The sequence below is a fragment of the Sus scrofa genome, chromosome 14 (genome assembly GCF_054392235.1).
Source record: "Sus scrofa isolate SSC_HxYL_T2T_F1_AM1 chromosome 14, Sscrofa_HxYL_maternal_Yorkshire_Landrace_v2.0, whole genome shotgun sequence".
Taxonomy (NCBI): Eukaryota; Metazoa; Chordata; class Mammalia; order Artiodactyla; family Suidae; genus Sus; species Sus scrofa.
Genome location: NC_139396.1, coordinates 47,490,725 through 47,509,824, shown reverse-complemented (window position 1 = coordinate 47,509,824; position 19,100 = coordinate 47,490,725). Strand labels below are relative to the sequence as shown.

General features: G+C 44.9%; 1 protein-coding gene and 1 long non-coding RNA gene across 7 annotated transcripts in view; both read left to right on the top strand.

The window, feature by feature from the left end:
- The window catches only part of TMEM132C (transmembrane protein 132C), a 403,977-nt gene that overhangs the window by 300,854 nt on the left and 84,023 nt on the right, over nucleotides 1-19,100 (top strand). The window lies entirely within an intron of this gene.
- Nucleotides 4,272-7,758, top strand: LOC146396528 (uncharacterized). The gene is made up of 2 exons (XR_014827216.1): nucleotides 4,272-5,021; nucleotides 5,502-7,758. It is a non-coding gene; the product is annotated as an uncharacterized LOC146396528 (long non-coding RNA).

The following is a 19,100-nucleotide window of genomic DNA, read 5'->3' as shown; positions in this document are numbered from 1 at the left end:
GTGGAAGTTGGAGTCTGGCAGATCTGGATTCCAATCTTGCTTTACACAGACCTCATAAGCTCTATGTCCTTTTTCACTCTGTGTGAGCCTATACTACCATCTGGAGGGCTGGGAGAGCCAACATGCAGTCAACCCCTGTGTACTACCTGTGCACCGTAAATACTGGTCCATGTCTTTTCGCTCATCTAATCCACCTGTTTCTGATTCAATGGGCAGTTTTTGGAGAGGAAACCTATCAAGGTGGTTCAGGCAAACTATTTTCCACTTTCCTGTTCTCAGTGCATTTTAATTTTCTCTCTCTGATAGAGTGTTTCATGCTTGTCTAAGAATCATGCAAAGGGTGCTGGCTGGTGTCTTAGGAGCCTGGCTTCCAAACCATGGCTCTTCCGAGGGCTAGAGGAGGGCATGGGGCTCCTGTTTGTATTTCCAATAGGAGTCTTGCTCTGAGCCTGTGGTTGAGAAACAAGAAAAGACAAAGAAATCCAGCCAGGTGGCCAGCACGGGCTGTCCCAGCATGAGCTAGATCCCAGGGTCCCAGGGACAGATGGATGGATGGACAGACGGCTGGATGGAGAGAGGGAGGGAAGTCAGGAACTGACAAACCAAAACCAGGCAAACTCTTGGAGAAAAGCAACACAGAAGTCAGTTTAGATCCCATCCTTGCTGACAGAGAAGGTCTGTTGAAAGCAGACACACAAAGCCCAGAAGCTAAAAAGGAAGGGGAGGATACTGTTGGTTCTATACAAAAGGAAATGAAAACTTACCCCTTCATAGACCTAGACAAAATCCAAAGACAACAAATGGCTGCGTAGGACAAATGCTCTTGCAGTCAGGTCATGAGAACATGGAATTCAGCTTGACTGACCAACCACAGTCATAGGGAAAACCAATGCTGGGGGAGATGGGGGGGGGGGTCCACAGCCACCTACTCAAGAGGTCACGTTCCAGTGCATCTGTTAAGAGAGAGGGAGGGAAGGAGGGAGGGAGAAAGAGAGAAAGAAGGAAAAAGCAAAAAAGAGAAAGAAAGAGAGAGGAGGGAGGGAGAGAGAGAGAAAGAGGGATGGAAGGAGAGAAAGAAAGAAGGAAATGAGGGGAGGGAGGGAGGAAGAAAGAGAGAAAGAAGAAAGGAAGAGAGGGAGGGAGAGAAAAAGCAAGAAAAGCAAAAAAGAAAGACAGAAGGGAGGGAGAGAAAGAGAAAGAAAGAGGGATGGAAGGAGAGAAAGAAAGAAGGAAGTGAGGGGAGGGAGGGGGAAGAAAGAGAAGAAAGAAAGAAAAAGAGAAGGAAGGAAAGAAAGAAAGGAAAGGGAGGAAAGACGGAAAGAGGAAAGGAAGGAGTCTGGCCAAGTGGGGACACTTCTCCTTGCTAACAGCTTTGGTAGCCCCTCTGGGTCAGAACATCATCATTCCCCAGGTTACACCGAGTCACCCGCACGGTTTGGCACCAACTCCCAGCCAGGTCCCGACAACTTGGGAGGCCAGGGGCAAAGGAGAGTTACCTGTGAGGTGATGCTTTAGCCAACACCATCTGCTGAGCTTATTCAGGGCTGGGTCACATGGTTCCAATCCACGATGAACAGTCACTCCCTCGACGGCCTGTTTCTCATCAGTCTCCCTACCTCCCCTCCTGCCCCCCAACATAATTACTCCAGAATGCAACCTCCAGGAGAAACAGGGTCTTGGTTTTCTCGCTGCGGTGTCCCTGGTTCCTCAGAAGTCCCCTTTGCATCGTGGAAGCACCCAGTAGCTATTTTCCTGAAAGGATGCGTATCACACAGCGCACGTGTCCAGAGACCTCCCAATCCCACACGTGGGTCCCTCGACCACAAGGCTGGGAATTGGAGAAAGTAAAAGAAACAGCTGTCGCGGCTGCTTTGTCGCACTTGGCGCATGAAGGCTCTGGGATTGAAACAATTTTTCAACCAGGATGATGTTTCCTTTGCCAGTGTGAACATGGTATTATTCGATTCCCCACAGCCCTCGGTCCAGGGAGTCGGCCTAAACGGAGTTGACTCTAAGATGAAATTGCAGCCTTTAAACTGATTTCTCAAAGGATGCGGTTCATTTCAGCATCTTTACTCTCTCTCTCTCTTCGGGCAGCTTCCAAGACACCTAAGAATGGCTTTTTCTAAATTGGAGGTCTCCTTGGACCGTCTCAGCTAAATAGGTACGACTCTGGTGGCTTTGATGTGAAAAATCTGCATCCGCTCACTCCCCCCACCCACCCACCCCAGCCTGCCATTCCCCATCATGGCTGCTGGAGAGGGACCAAATTTGGTCCTGGCTGCATCCTTCACATCTGAGAAGGGAGAGAGCTGCTTGCCAGCAAGCATTCCTCTCTTACGATGGGTCAAAATCATCAGTGAAACTGGAGGGAAAACCTTTCTCCCCAGAGAACAGAGTGGGGAAACAGTGTTTTGATCCTCCGCTTACTTTTCCATCGCCTGCATTTTTCCCTGATATCCGATTCTCTTGCTGTGTATGATGAAGTCTCCCAGGGGAGACACTTGTTCATGGCATCTGCCTGCCTTTCAAGCCAGACCGCCTTGGTGTTGGAACACGAGGAACCATTTAGAGATGAAAGAGTTTGGATGTGGCTTCCAGGTAACTTGAGGAAGGCGGCGGTGCCTCCAGATTCTGGCTTCCCCAAGTGCTGACGTCTGCCTGATCTGGGATAAACACCACTGTGTCCAGAGTGTTAAAAACATAGCACGGAGATGATCTGATGATTTTCCCTCCTATTGCACAAGGGGAAACTGAGACCCAGGGAAGAGCAAGGGTCAACCAGGTGTCTTGGTCAGGGTTGTAGCTTGCAAAGCAAGAGAAGCTGAATCTGGGTAAATTAAGCCAAAGGGAGTGCGTGACCCAGTGTGGGAGGTCACAGGATCAGAAGAGACAGAAGGACGGACCTGGAAATGGGCAAGAACCAGTGAAAATAGTAATCAGAGCAGGGGCTTTGAGGCAGAAAGATCAGCCAGAGTTGGCCAGAGCAGTGAGCTAACTCAGCCATTCCTTCCTTTTTCTCTTTGCAACATTTGTAGTCAAGGTCCCAGGTGCCTGGTTAAGCTACATTGGCCATATAGTGCTGGAAAGAAGGATTCCACCAGTTCATCTTTAAAGGGGGGTTGGGGTGGGGGAGATAAAGACAAGAAGTTAACCTCCCACCACAGCTCAGTGTGATAGAAGGAGGCACTTCTCCAAAAGGAAACTGCCATGCTATTAAATTGGGCGGGTACAATAGCTAAGACATGCAGATAACCTAAATGTGCATTGTCAGAGGAATGGATTAAGAAGACTTCAGACTATACTACAAAGCAACAGTCGTCAAAACTGCATGGTACTGGCACAAAGACAGACATATAGATCAGTGGAACAGGATAGAAAGCCCAGAATTAAACCCATGCACTTACAGCCAACTAATCTATGACAAAGGAGGCAAGACTATACAATGGAGAAAGGACAGCTTGTTCAATAAGTGGTGCTGGGAAAATTGGACAGCCACATGGAAAAGAATGAAATTAGAACACTCCCTAACACCATACACAAAAATAAACTCCAAATGGATTAAAGACCTAGATATAAGACCAGACACTATCAAACTCCTAGAGGAAAACATAGGCCAAACATTCTCTGACATAAACGACAGCAACATCTTCTCAGATCCACCTATCAGAGTATTGACAATAAAAAGAAAAATAAACAAATGGGACCTACTCAAACTTCAAAGTTTCTGCGCAGCAAAGGAAACCCTAAACAACACAAAAAGACAACCCACAGAATGGGAGAAAATCTTTGCAAGTGAATCGACTGACAAGGGTTTAATCTCCAAGATTTATAAACAACTTCTGCAGCTCCATACCAAAAAAACAAACAACCCCATCCAAAAATGGGCAGAAGATCTAAACAGACAATTCTCCAAAGAAGACATACAGATGGCCGAGAAACACATGAAAAGATGTTCAACATCACTCATTATTAGAGAAATGCAAATCAAAACCACTCTGAGGTACCACCTTACACCAGCCAGAATGGCCATCATCCAAAAGTCTACAAACAATAAGTGCTGGAGAGGGTGTGGAGAAAAAGGAACCCTAGTATACTGTTGGTGGGATTGTCAATTGGTGCAACCACTGTGGAAAGCAGTATGGAGATTCCTCAGAAAACTAAACATAGAACTACCATTTGATCCAGCAATCCCACTCCTGGGCATCTATCCAGAGAAAACCATGACTCCCAAAGACACATGTACTCCAATGTTCATTGCAGCACTATTTACAGTAGCCAAGACATGGAAACAACCTAAATGTCCATTGACAGAGGAGTGGATCCAGAAGATGTGGTACATGTACACAATGGAATATTACTCAGCCATTAAAAAGAATGAAATACCAGCATTTTTAGCAACATGGATGGACCTAGAAACTATCATGCTAAGGTGTCTCAGCCATACCAATATCAAATGCTTTTGACACCAATATCAAATGCTTTTACTGACATGTGGAATCTGAAAAAAGGGCCGATGGAACTTCTTTGCAGAACAGATGCTGACTCACAGACATTGAAAAACTTATGGTCTCCGGAAGAGACAGTTTGGGGGGTGAGGGGATGTGCCTGGGCTGTGGGATGGAAATCCTGTGAAATTAGATTGTTATGATCATTATACAACTACAGATGTGATAAATTCATTTGAGTAATAAAAAAATGAAAAAATAAATTAAAACTGCAAATAAATAAATAAAAGAAGACATACTGTATATAAATACCATAGAATACTACTCAGCCATAAAAAAGAACAAAATAATATCCTTTACAGCAACATGGATGCAACTAGAGATTCTCATACTAAGTGAAGTAAGTCAAAAAGAGAAAGACAGATACCCTATGATATCACTTACTTATATGTAGAATCTAAAATCGCACAGATGAACCCATCTACAGAACAGAAACAGACTCACAGACATAGAGAACAAGCCTGTGGTTGCCAAGGAGGAGGGGGAGGGAGTTGGGTAGATTGGGAGTTTGAGGTTAGGAGATGCAGACTATTCCATTTAGAATGGATAAGCAATGAGGTCCTGCTGTACAGCACAGGGAACTCTATCCAATCACTTGTGATAGAACATGATAGCAAATAATATGAGAAAAAGAATGTATATATATATGCATAACTGGGTCACATTATTGTACAGCAGAAATTAACAGAACATTGTTAATCAACTATACCAAAAAATTAAAAAAAAATAAATTGGGGGTGATATTGGAGAACTATGAAAGGAGAAATAGCCATGACATCAGGGCTGTTGCCATTTCTTTTTTTGCCTGGCCTTTTATTTATTTTTTAAATTTTTTTCCATTATAGTTGATTTACAGTGTTCTGTCAATTCTACTGTACAGCAAAGTGACCCAGTCATACACACACACACATATATATATACACTCTTTTTCTCACATTATCCTCCGTCATGTTCCATCATAAGTGACTAGATATAGTTCCCTGTGCTATATAGCAAGATCTCATTGCTTATCCACTCCAAATGTAATAGTTTACATCTATTAACCCCAAACTCCCAGTCCATCTATTGCCATTTCTTGATTCCTGATCCGGTATTGTGTCATGTTGGGTTGCCTCTTCTGTGGGTCCCGAGGCTGTGGGAAGCATGGCTTGAGGAATCCGCCTTCCCCTACATGTAATGTGACAGCTCCATCATACTTAAGCATCACTACTCATGAGCTCTTCCTACTGAAAGCCATTCGTTAACATGGATTTAGTCAAATACCTTATCATCCCCACAGTACAAGCCACTTGTGTAGCTGAGGTCTTGACTCTTGCGGATGGAGGTGGTTCTTTTCAGCTCATCTTTTTTATACCTTTAAGGCACTTAATAAAGGCTTCCCCTAAACTGGAGTTGCCAAGCGGTACAAATACACTTAGTTGAATTGAGAGGGGATGGTTTTGCAAGGAGGCTCTTCCCCATGCCTGTCTTTGAGACACGGAAGGGCCTCTGAAAACTAAGGAAGGCTTGTAAGGGCAAGCTGGACTCCTAGACAGTGTTGGACTTCCCTGTTGAGCAGTGACAAATCGCAGATGGTTGAAGGATTATTGCATTTCAACAGTCCACCTCCCAGAAGTGAGTTTCCTTCTTCCTACCTTTTCTTCATCTTATGTTTTCTTCCCTAAGTCAGTTTAACCAGTTGGAGGTGTCCTTTGGGCATGCTGCCAGTCAGTGTTTCTAGGAAAGAACAAACGCTAGTTTACAGGATGGTTGACTGACGCAAATCATGATGCTATCCAAGGATAACGAAGCTGGAAGCTGCAACAGAGGAACCTATATTCTGATAAAGATTTATTCATCTCCTCCTGTATAACCAGGAATTATTCTAGACATTGAGGGTTCAACAAAGACCAAAGACAGAGAAAGTGTCTCATCTCCAGAAATGTACATATTAGTAGGGAAGACAGAAACTGAGCAAAGGAAAACCAAAACTATCTTCAGTAGTGATAAATGCATTAATGAAAATCGAGTCATGTTTCTGGAGGGTTGGTATTGGGGGAATATCTCCTCGAGTTATGCGTTCAAGTGTTTGATGATGTTGGCTTCTATGCTAAGCGACAAGAAAGAGTCAGCCATGCCATGAGCAACCAGAGGGAACAGCAAATGAAAAAGTGGGAAGGAGGTTGGTATGTGTATGGAGCAGACAGGAGGCCGGTGCAGCCAGAACACAGTGATCAAGGGAAAGGAGGCAAAAGATGAGATCAGAGGGAGAGGATAGGTCCAAGGAAAGGATGTCGGGTTGTGTTCTAACTGTGACAGGAAGCCAGATGGACTTGAAGGATGCACATGACCGCAGGAGGTGTGTCTTCTAGAGAAACTCCTCTGACTCCTGGGAAGAAAACAGATTGTAGAGAGTCAGGAGTAGAAGCTGGAAGAAGAGGCAACCCCAGTGGTCCAGGAGAAAGGTGAAGAGGGCTTTGGAATAAGGGGGTCTCCATGAAGAGAGAGAAATGAACTGACTCAAGATATATTTGGATCCAGAGCCAATAGGACTGAGGGAAGGGTTGGAGATGGGGAGGGAATGTGGGAAAGAGAAACTACATTGTTTGTAGTTGTTGGGCTTGAAGGCTGGGAGAATGATGGTACCACTTACCGCAGAGGGGAAGACAAATGACCTAAGGATGAGCATTGAAGCAGCAAATCCTGTTTAAAGAACTGGAACCCTCAGGGTCCAGGAGAACATCCCTCCTCTTGAGCCCCGTACTAAGTGGCAAAGAAGACGGAAAAGATGAGTAATTTCTGCAGAGTCACATTGATGCTTCTCTCCCTGACCGCCCCCATTCACTCCCTCAGAAGTACTAATGGAGCCCTCTCTCCCTCACTGCTGTTCCCCCTCCCCACGCTGCCTCTCTGTCCAAGCCCCCAGGACTCTCCTCTGAGATTATCCATTTGCCTCCTCACTGCCCGCCCCCAAGCCACTCTGCACGCAAAAGCCACAGGGATCATTCTCATCTGCAAGTCTAATCCATGCTTTTAACCCACTAGCACCCCCGGCCCTTCAGCTGAAGCTCCCCCATGCTCCTGGGCCTTCCTCTGCGTGCTGGGCACTCTCAGCTCTCACACTCTTTCTTCAACTCTCTTAGAAACCCAGCTGGGGGCTGAGCCAAGAACAACTGTTCCCCCAGGCTCATCCACCTAGCAGGATGCCTTCTGAGCTTGTGCTTTTTTCCTGGTGAGAAAATGTTATCAACTATAATGGAAAAAATAAAAATCATTTTAAAAATGCTGTGCAGTAGAAATTGACAGAACACTGTAAATCAACTATAATGGAAAAAATAAAAATCAAAAAAAAAGAACATATTTACCTGACAGTCATTAAGACTGTTTTTAAAAATTCTAACGAGGGAACTTCCTGCTGTGGCACAGTGGGTTAAGAATCTGACTGCTGTGGCTCTGGTCACTTCGGAGGCTTGGGTTCGATCTCTGGCCCAGCACAGTGGGTTAAAGAATCCAGTGTTACCACAGCTGCAGCTCAGATTCAGTCCCTGGCCCAGGAATTTCCATATGCCTCGGGTGCTGCCATTAAAAATAAATAAAAGGATAGGATAGGATAGGATAGGATAGGGTAGGGTAGGGTAGCGTAGCATAGCGTAGAATAGAATAGAATAGAATAGAATAGAATAGAATAGAATAGAATAGAACAGAACAGAACAGAACAGAATAGAATAGAATAGAATACTGGAGTTCCTGTTGTAGCTCAGCAGTAATGAACCCGACCAGTATCCATAAGGATGGGGGTTCTATCCCTGGCCTCACTCAGTGGGTTAAGGATCCAGTGTTGCCCTGAGATGTAGTATATGTCGAAGATGCAGCTCGAATCCCGCGTTGCTGTGGCTGTGGTATAGATCAGCAGCTGCAGCTCCAATTTGACCCCTAGCCTGGAAACTTCCATCTGTGGCAGGTGCAGCCTTAAAAGGAAAAAAAAAGAATAGAATATTAAAGGAATGAGTATGAAATACCTTGATCACCACATCCACCACTGGGCAGGATACAGAGTGTTGGCCCAGCCCTGCCCTTTCTGGCCTCTAGCTTGCTGCCCACATGTTAGGACGTGTCTATAACTCAGCCTCATTGCACTCCAGCTGGTCTTTCAGGCCACAAAAGATCTCCACCCAGGATGTCCCCTCTTCCGAAGTTGTCCTGCAGTATTTCTTCTGGCTTACACCCACTCCTTGTTCAGGTCTGAGCTCAAAAGTTCCCATTTGGGGAAAGCCTTCTCTAACCCTATTGGGTAGTCATCCTGATTTCAGGAATTGTACTTCATTTTTTCCTCTCGTAGCCCTCAACATACCTTGCTGTAATTGCCCACCTCTCTGATCCTGCAGTAAAACCAGGTTCAAGGAAGGACCTTGTCTTTCTCCCTCAGCGTAACCTAGCACAGTGCCAGGCTTGAAATAGAAGCTCTTTAAATGTCTGTTGAATGACCACTGACACAGTGTGTGGCAGAGCCAGAACCTGCAGATTCCCCAGTGCATGTGAGTGCTGCCTTCTGCTGAGCTGCTGCTGTTTTTGTAGAAGTTCCGCTGGGAGTGTGTGCTGGCTGTTTGCCTCTTTGGTCTCAAATCCACTCCCTGCCCTTTCCCTCACCCTGTGACCTTGTAATAGAGATGAACAAATCTGACACCATATTAGATTTGTTCTTTTGACTTTAGCCTGACTTTAACCTTTGTGCTCTACTGCCTGTGCTTAGTCATGCAGGCCCTTCAACCTTTTGTAAAATAATCTTGCCTAGAGCTTGAAATATGCAGGATAGCCTGACCATGACCTGATGTTAACAGAGAATAACAGGAACATTGTGATCTGATGGTGACCTGACCTGTGTGGACAGCTACAAGAACAAAGGATCCGACTCCAAAATAGTTTGCAACAACCAACCATACCCCTCCCTCACCTTGCCTTTAAAAGGGCTTTGCCGAAAGCCTTTGAGGAGTTTAGGCTTTTTTTTTTTTTTTTTTTTTGGCCTTTTTTTGTCTTTTTCCGGGGTCACACCCATGGCATATGGAGGTTCCCAGGCTAGGGGTCGAATCGGAGCTGTAGCCACTGGCCTATGCCAGAGCCACAGCAACTCAGGATCCAAGCCATGTCTGCGACCTTCACCACAGCTCACAGATCCTTAACCCACTGAGTGAGGCCAGGGATTGAACCCTCGACCTCATGGTTCCTAGTCGGGTTCGTTAACCACTGCGCCATGATGGGAACTCCAAGTTTAGGCTTTTTAAGGCTTGAAGCTCCTGTCTCCTTGCATGGACCTGCAATAAACCTTTCTCTGTTCCAGATGCCAATGTTTCTGTATTGTTTGGGCTCATTGGCGTATTGGCCTTGTATTGACGTCACGTTGGGTATGTGGACTTGGATTCAGTAACAACCTCTCCAGACTACATTTTCCAGGATCCCTCACCAACCAAATTATGATGACGTCTAGCCAGCGGGTTGGAGGAAAGAAGTCAGGGTATTTGCTGCCCTCTCTGTTTCCGAGGATGTCTCAGGATATCCTTGGATATCCTTCTCTTTGGCTCGTCTCCTACTGGGCAGCTCTTCGACTTGGCTGCAGCTGTGCCCCTGTGACCTAGCCCCTGGGGTCACCAGCCCCGCTCTTTGTCCAGGAGGGAGGAGTCTCTTTCCCATTGATAATCTCTGGTTTCTTCACCATCCCAGTTTCCCTCTCTGCCCTTCCAAAGCCTTTATAAACTAGAATTAAATCCCTTCCACAAAACTACCTGGCACAGGCTATTTTCTGACTGCTGACCACAGGGTAAACGGTGCCTAGCAAAATGATCCCTTCCAAGATCTGGTGGATAGCATTGGGGAACCCAGGCCAGAGATGAAGTACTGGGATGCTGGAGGCTGCCTTGCCATTTAGGCTGTGGATGGGACTGTCATCTTTCTGATGCCAAGTTTGGTACAAGAATAAGGTCTCTGTATTTGAAGCCATACCCTTAAAAAAACTAAGAATCAGTTCTCTTTTTTCCCCAGTTTTTTGGGGATATGATTGACGTACAGCCCTATATGAGTTTGAGGGGTACAGCACAGTGATTGACTTACCCACATCATGAAACAATGACTGCACTAGGTTTATCCAATAGCCATCATTTCATATAGATTCAAAAGCAAAGAAATAGAAAAAACAATCCTACTGTACATCGCAGGGAACTGTGTCCAATCTCTTGGAATAGAACATGAATGAGAAAAAGAATGTGTATATGTATGACTGGGTTCCTTTGCTGTACAGCAGAAATTGGCACTACATTGTAAATCAACTGTATTTTAATTTTAAAAATTACAAAAAAAGAAATAGAAAATGTATTTTTCCTTGGAATGAGAACTCTTAGGATTTACTCTCTTAACCACTTTCATTTATAACATACAGCAGTGTTAATTATCTTTATTACACTTTATTATCCTAGTATGTATTTATCTTATAACCGTTTGTATCTTTTGACCACCTTCATCTGATTCCCCCTCCCCCAACCCCTGGAAAAATAGTTCTTCTTAACCCTGGCTTCACATGGGAATACTCTTGGAAGCTTTATCAGAAAAAAGAGGAGTTCCTGTCGTGGCGCAGTGGTTAATGAATCCGACTGGGAACCATGAGGTTGCGGGTTCGATCCCTGCCCTATGCTCAGTGGGTTAACGATCTGGCGTTGCCGTGAGCTGTGGTGTAGGTTGCAGACGCGGCTCGGATCCCGCGTTGCTGTGGCTCTGGCGTAGGCCGGTGGCTACAGCTCCGATTCAACCCCTAGCCTGGGAACCTCCATGTGCCGCGGGAGCGGCCCAAGAAATAGCAACAACAAAAAAGACAAAAGACAAAAAAAAAAAAAAAAATATATATATATATATATATATATATATATATATATATATATATATATATCCAGACCCACCACAGACCAGCTGAATCTGAAGAGAGGCAGGTGTTTTTCAAAAAGTGTTGGTATTTTGCAAAAGCTCACCAAGTTAGGCTGTCGTGCAGCTGGGGATGAGGTCATTTAACAGAAGGGCAGAGATTGTTAATATGAACTCTTCCAGAAGGAGGACGATATGGACCCCTATACCCAGAGAGAAGTGATAGAGCATGAATTAAACTGCCTTCTCAATGCAGGCAGAAGCCCGCCTACTTGTGAAGACGCCAGGGCAGCCGGATGCTGCAAAGGAACAGGGAACCAGAGCAAAGCAGCCCCAAGACACACTACTTCTGTGTTTACTCTAGTCAGTCTCCTCCCTGTGTCTTTGGCCAAATAAATGGGGAACTGATAACGGGCTGTGGGAACTCTAATGGAGATCTGTGGACCACAGCGCCTTCACTTCCATATCTTGAATACCAACGCGCATGCCCAACACAAGACAGTGTCTTGGGAAGTGTATGATGGATGGATGAATGGATGGACAGTTTGGGTGCTGAGCAGAGCATGCTTCTGATTTCTATTTTAAAAGTAAAACTTCCCTGATCCCCTCTAGTCCTTTTAGTTTTAGCAGCTCCTGCTGCCACAGACATCCTTAACTCATCAATTACAGACATTAACTGTAAATTATACTTTTGCATAGTTAATTCAGCCTCTTCATTATGTATTTAGTGGTGCTCAGCAGGCATAAAATTCAATAGCATGCTCTGGAGCGGGTCCAACTTCTGTCTTCTGTGATATTTTGGAAAATGCGAAGTTTTAGGAGTGGACCTTGGAGCGTGTCTTTCCTGGAAGGTCTCCAATGGGCTCTGCTTTTCGCTCCTCTCTTGGAAGGAGTTCAACCCTTCTGGAAAGGCTGATAGCCTCAAAGGCTGCGTCTGCCCTGCTTCTCCAACTAAGCGAGGACTCTTTCTTCCTCCTTGAGTTGAAATGAATATTAACTTGACTAGTGGCAGGAAAGAAGAGTGTGAATATCAGGGAACCCAGCTCCAGGAGCAATCACTCATTCATTATTCATTCGACAAATATTTATCGAGCGTCTCCGGAGGGTCAGCGCCGTGATGATTCACAAGGATACCACAGTGAACAACACAGTGCCCTTGGTCTCATGGAGCCTGCCGTGGAGAAAGGAGAGGGGCAGATGGTGAATGACCCCATGCATATAAATGAATAATGTGTTGTGTGATGATATAGATCAAGTGACTGACTGAGCCATGGATAACAGGGGGAATGAAGCGATGGCTGGGCCTTGGTGATGTCTCGGGAAAGGAAAAGCAGAGGCACTGAAGTAGAGGGATGCTTGGCAGCTTGAGTCATACTAAGGAGACCAGAGTGGAATAAACTAGAGAGGAAATGGTAGAGAAGGAAGTTGGTGAAGTGGTTGGGGAGAGGGACTTGGTATTCTCAAGAACTGGGAGATGGGAATTCTGTTGTGGCTTAGTGGTTAACGAATCCGACTAGGAACCCTTGAGGTTTCGGGTTCAATCCCTGGCCTTGCTCAGGGGGTTAAGGATCCGGCATTGCCGTGAGCTATGGTGTAGGTTGCAGATGCAGCTCGGATCTCGAGTTGCTGTGGCTCTGGTGTAGGCCGGTGGCTACAGCTCCGATTGGACCCCTAGCCTGGGAACCTCCATATACTGCGGAAGTGGCCCTAGAAATGGCAAAAAAGATTAAAAAAAAAAAAAAAAAAAGAACTGGAAGATGAAAGACTTTCTAATCCTGGGGCCAGACTCAGAACAGTTCAAAAACCACTGGCTCTGCCATATGCAACTTTCACTAACAAAGGTGGTTTATTTCCAGTCTGTGAATCCAGTGTGCAAACCATGCATACACAACTCTATTCCTTTATCTGTTGTTGCATTCAAAGTCTTCCTGAAAACCCCATTCTACTTGGTAGCAGAGAAGTTTGTCAGGTTAATTCCAAGTGGGCTAAGGCATTTCAGCTTTAAATTCAGTTGATTCCATCTTTTGAGCTCTGCCTCATTATCCTCAAGATTGACCCAAGTGGGAAGGATGGTGCCTTTGAACTCCAAAGGGACCTTAGACCTCCAGAGTCCCTTCCTCATGGCTTTAACCATAGGGTTACCATCTGATGTTGGAGCATGGTCACGGTTCAGCACTGGTGTTCATGAGGTTTCCATATTTCCACTTGGTGTCTTAGTGCACCATCCTTGACATCTTTTCCACCCATGCGCCTCTGCAGGAGACTGAGGCAGGTTCTCCCTCTCAGCTAATTTTAATAAGCTTCCCTAGAATATATAGCCCCTTTTCAGAGGTGAAAAGGCCACTGCTTTCCTGTACCACTCAGACCTTAGGAGGCTGGCAAAGTGGCTCTAGGGTCATTTAGGAATCCAGTGAAAGACGTGTATCAGTCAGAACCATCATCAGTTACCCAGATCTGTGTAACAAACTGACTCAAGCTTACTCTCTTCAAACTACGGTTATTTCTCAATAAATGGATATTTTCTGGGCAATTCCTGTTTTTCCCAGGCACGCTTCTGGAGCTATAGCTTGGGACCAGAATGTCCGGGCTTCTCTCTCTCTCCACATGATCTTACATCTGGGCATCTTCACAGCCCATTTGGATCTGAGGGATAGACTCGGTGCTTTCCCTCTGGAGTAGGGACCACATGACAGCACTGGGAAGTAACCACGTGGCTGAAGAGCCTGCTGGATGGTAGGGGGGGTACAGGCTTCTTCCACCTGCCTCTCTGAGGCTTTCTAGCAGCTGCACTTCCTCAAGTGGGACCTCATTTAGCTAAACTTTCAGCAGCTTGAGAATTGATATATCATACATTCCTCATATGCCGGGTCCATGTAAGTGCATGCAGTTGAGGAAACTGCAACCTGCAAGGAAAATAAAAGTGAGCAGGAATGCATGAGCACAACTGAGCCTTCAACTGTGTGGCAAAGGATCCCTGGCGCCACCGTGGGGAACTGTCACACAAGAAGATTCTAGAACAACTGGAACCTTCCATGATCTTTCTCCTCACATATCAAGGACTCCACTTGGTCCATGGTTTTATTTGCTTATCTGAGTCCATCTCATCAACCCATTTCTTTTATTAACTGTATTAGCTGTCAACGTCTGCACAGATATGTGCCAGGCTTCTAGAGCGTGTTAAACAGGCCTAAATATACACACCTTCCTGCAAGACCAGAATATATAGCCCCATTTCAGAGATGAGGAAATTGAGGTCTTGAGTGCATGAGAAACATGACTAACGTCTCAAGGCCAAATAATCTCTGGGATTCATATCCAGAACTTTGGCTCCAAAAACATATGCTCACCCCACTGTGCTGAAGCAAAGAAATGTAAGTAACAAGACCTGGTCTAGTCACATTCAGGGGCAGAGCTGAATGCACACTTGCTCTCTGGGCGGACAGGGAGAGGGACGCCTAGATCAGAACCAGGGACCTAGGTAAGCTCTTATTTTTTCCCCACCTTCTGTGTTCAGCAGATCCCAGGACACACAGCCTTAGGAGGACAAAGATATTCAAGTCCTGCCAGGTTATTGAACAGAAGAAATACTGTAGCAATAATAAAAGCTCTCACTTGATGGATAGTTGTTGTTGTATGCATTAAGCTCTACATATGTTATACATTTTATCCTTGCAACAACCTCATGAGGGTGGCTTATCACAGATCAAGAAACCAATTTTTCTACACATAAAGATAGTAGTTCTTAAACTTTACTGCATATTAGAATCACCTGAGACCTTTCTTTCTTTTTTCTTTCTTTCCTTCTTTTTCTTTCTTTCTTTCTTTCTTTCTTTCTTTCTTTCTTTCTTTCTTTCTTTCTTTCTTTCTTTCTTCCTTTTCCTTCCTTCCTTCCTTCCTTCCTTCTTTCTTTCTTTCTTTCTTTCTTTCTTTCTTTCTTTCTTTCTTTCTTTCTTTCCTTCATTCTTTCTTTCTTTCTTTTTCTTTTACTTTTTATTTAGGGCTGCACCTGCAGTATATGGAAGTTGCCAGGCTAAGGGTGGAATAGGAGCCACATTTGCCAGCTACACCACAGCTCATGGTAACACCGGATCCTTAAGCCACTGAGCAGGGCCAGGGATTGAACCCAAGTCCTCATGGATTCTAGCTGGGTTTGTTACCGCTGAGCCACAATGGAAACTCCAGAATCACCTGGGACTTTCTTAGGAATTCCAGTTGTCAGATCCCATTCCAGGCTGATAAAAGTAAGATCCTGGAGTTCCCATCGTGGCTCAGTGGTTAACGAATATGACTAGGAACCAGGAGACTGCAGGTTCGATCCCTGCCCTTGCTCAGTGGGTTAAGGATCTGGCGTTGCTGTGTGCTGTGGTTTAGGTTGCAGATGCGGCTCGGATCCCGTGTTGCTGTGGCTCTGGCGTAGGCCGGCAGCTACAGCTCTGATTCAACCCCTAGCCTGGGAACCTCCATATGCCGTGGGAGCGGCCCAAGAAATGGCAAAAAGACAAAAAATAAATAAATAAATAAAAGTAAGATCCCTGGGTGGGGGGGACCCAGACAACATAATTTTTAAAGCCCCCTTACCAAGTAATTCCAGATTGTTACCAAGGTTGAGAACTAACAGGTTAAATAACCTGCCCCATATCCCATATCCCACTCCCACTAAATAGCAAAATCAGCAAGTGTATCTTATTTCAGAGCCCATAGTTGAAACACCTACCCATACAATTGCTGCATAGACACTAGGCAGCAAAAAATAATAATAATTTAGAAGCAAAACACTTGGTGATCACAGAGAGAGTGAAAAAGCTCTAAGGGTTGCATCGGAGCTGTAACTGCCAATCTATGCTAGATCCTTAACCCACTGAGCAAGCCAGGGATCGAACTCATGTCCTTAGGGATACTGGTCAAGTTCATTACCACTGAGCCACTGAACTCCTGAAAAAGCCCTGTTTTTTATAGCAGTAAGGTTTGACATTGACCACACATTAAAATCACCTGAGCTTTAAAAATACTAACAGAGTTCCACCTCTTGAGATTATGATTCTCTTGGTCTAGGGTAGACACAGGTATCAATAGTTTTTTTTGTTTTATTTTGTTTTATACTCCCTAGGTGATCATAACATTCAGCCAAGGTTAAGAGTTCCCACTTTATAGAAGGGGAAGGCTCAGGTTACTTACTTCCTTAAGGGTTGCAGTACCCCTTTGAAGCAATGTTGTTGGCATCGATATGATTTTCAGTAAAGTACTGTTTTCCTCATCCCTCCACGTTCACCTCCTCCTATAAACTTTTAAGCTTTGGGGACTGGAATAGAGAGGGAAGGGAAAGAAATTTAAGTTTGAACTCAATCTAATCCAAGTGCATCTGAAAACTGGGCAACCTTCAAAGGCTTTTCTCCTCCCTCTGCCCTCCACCATTATCCTGCAGGCTGAATTCCTTCCTGTATGCTAATTGCAGAGAGCAGGGATGGAAGAGGTGCCTTTCGCGAACAGACCAGATCCTTTCTCACTGTCCTGACATATTGGATGAGGGCTTGTGATCTCCGGTCAGCCAATCAGATATGCCCGCTCGGCACTTTGAACATGGGATTAGTGGTGCAAAGAACCAAGGACAGTGGACGGTTCATTTTGGCATCAGCAGTGGTGTCACATCTAGAACTTGTTTTGTCCAAGGTGCTCACCTTGTAACTTTCCTTTGTTGCTACTCATTCTCCATGTCTTTTCTCCATACTTTCTAGTAATTTGGAACCATGTGTTAAGTTCCTATTTTCTTTGCTCCTCAGCTCAAGGTGTTTTCTGTTGCTTGAAACTTGCAGCTCCAACAGTTAGGATCCAGCACCACGGAGAGCTCCGGAGATAGTCAGGGCAGCTGTGTGGACATTGGAGTCCATAGGACTATCTAATAAAGCTCTTCCCAGAGGGGATGTATGTGTCCTTTTGCCTTCATGAAACACACATGAAGTGAAATGAATAAAACAAAGCCTAGACCAAATGATTCTGTTCTCTGGGAGCTGCTTCTCTATTACAAAGTTGATTTCTTCATTTTGTTAGTCTCATTTCTTTCTTCAGGCATTAAGCTGTCAACAGTGGTTGATGACTTTGGAGCCGAAATCCCTTACACCCTAGAGGGGGGAGGGTAAAGCCCTTTTGGCTTCTTAAGATACACCAAGACTTCATTTTCTTACAAGAGAGCGTTCAATAGCTAAGAGGTTTGGTAAATTGAGTTTCCAGTGGTCCAAACTTTATTGTGACTATTGGGGGAATTGATTTGCTTTTGAGTAAGAGCCTTTTTTAAGCCAATTTTGAAAATTTCTTTCAAGAGTTACTGCGATAAATCTCCACTATTGATTTAGCACGTGGTGGTTCTTGGGTGCTCTCTGGAGTCACTTAAGTGTTTAAATTCCTCTCTTTACTACTCCAGCAATATCACAAGCCCCATATAGGCTGGCATGGAGGGCTATTCGTCCCTTCAAGGCAAAGCCTTTACAAAGATCTCAGTTGGCTCAGAGAGAGTAGGAAAGCAATGACCATAGACAGAAGAGCAGACAGACATCTTTTTTTTTTTTTTTTTTTTTGATCCCCATCTGCCAGCATGATGTATCAGGCCATGGTATCATGTCTGACAGGAACAGCTACCAAGTCAGTGCACTGTATACAAATCTGAACACATCCCAGCTCACCATGAATGGGAGAGAATTAGCATCTATAGTCTGGCTTGTTTTCAGGGATCTCCTGCACCAGCCCTATATGGGCATATTTTAAAGGTGGCTTTAATGTTGAATCTGAAGTCACAGAGAATGAACGAAGTGCCAGGTGTGCTAAAAACAGAAAGAGCTCACATTTATTTGACGTTCGGTGGCGCCAAGTTCTGTCCTAAGTGCCTGAGACATAGTCGCTCGTGTATTTAATCCTCATATCAACTCCATAAAATTGGAAGGCTTTGAGTTCCCACTTGGCAAATAGGGAAAAGGGGACAGAGCTACCCGAAGTAACCTGGTGGGTAACTTGCAGCTCAGGAGGTCTGTTTCAAAGGTGACAGCGTATGAGTCATGACACTGACTATGTTCCCTTTAAAGAGTCATGGGTTATCTTTTTGGTTCTAACCACTAACCTCCCTCCTCCCCTTTTCCACTTCCTTTCTTTTCCATTCTTTTTCATTTTTTTTCTTCCGGGACCCACCTGTGGCATATGGAAGTTCCCAGGCTTTGAGTTGCAGCTGCCAGCCTATGCCACAGCCACAGCAGCACTGGATCTGAGCCACATCTGTGACCTACACCACAGCTGTTTGTTACCACTGAGCCATGATGCAAACTCCTCTTTTTCATTCTTTACTAAAATACTTCTTGGGCACCCAACATTTACACCATGTAATGCTGGATCTGCTTTTGTGGCAGTAGGAGTGATTTGGAGAAAAGAGTGTATTAAAAACCAACTCTGGCCCCATGGCCCGCACTGTCCCACCCTCTTTACACTAAGTGTTCTGAGGGCCACAATTTGGGAATCACCACACTACATCACCTTTAGGCCAGGGTCTTCAACCTCAAAGATGGGGTAGGTGGAAGGCACATTGCAATTTCTCTAGCTTTATTCCCAGTGTAGGCATCCCTGTGGGCCCATGATGGGATCTTTGGACAACTGGATTTCTGCCACAAGCAGTTCTAAGGAAAGTGATTTTTTTGTTGAATAGAGCCTGTCATGGAACCAAGCAGCTACTGG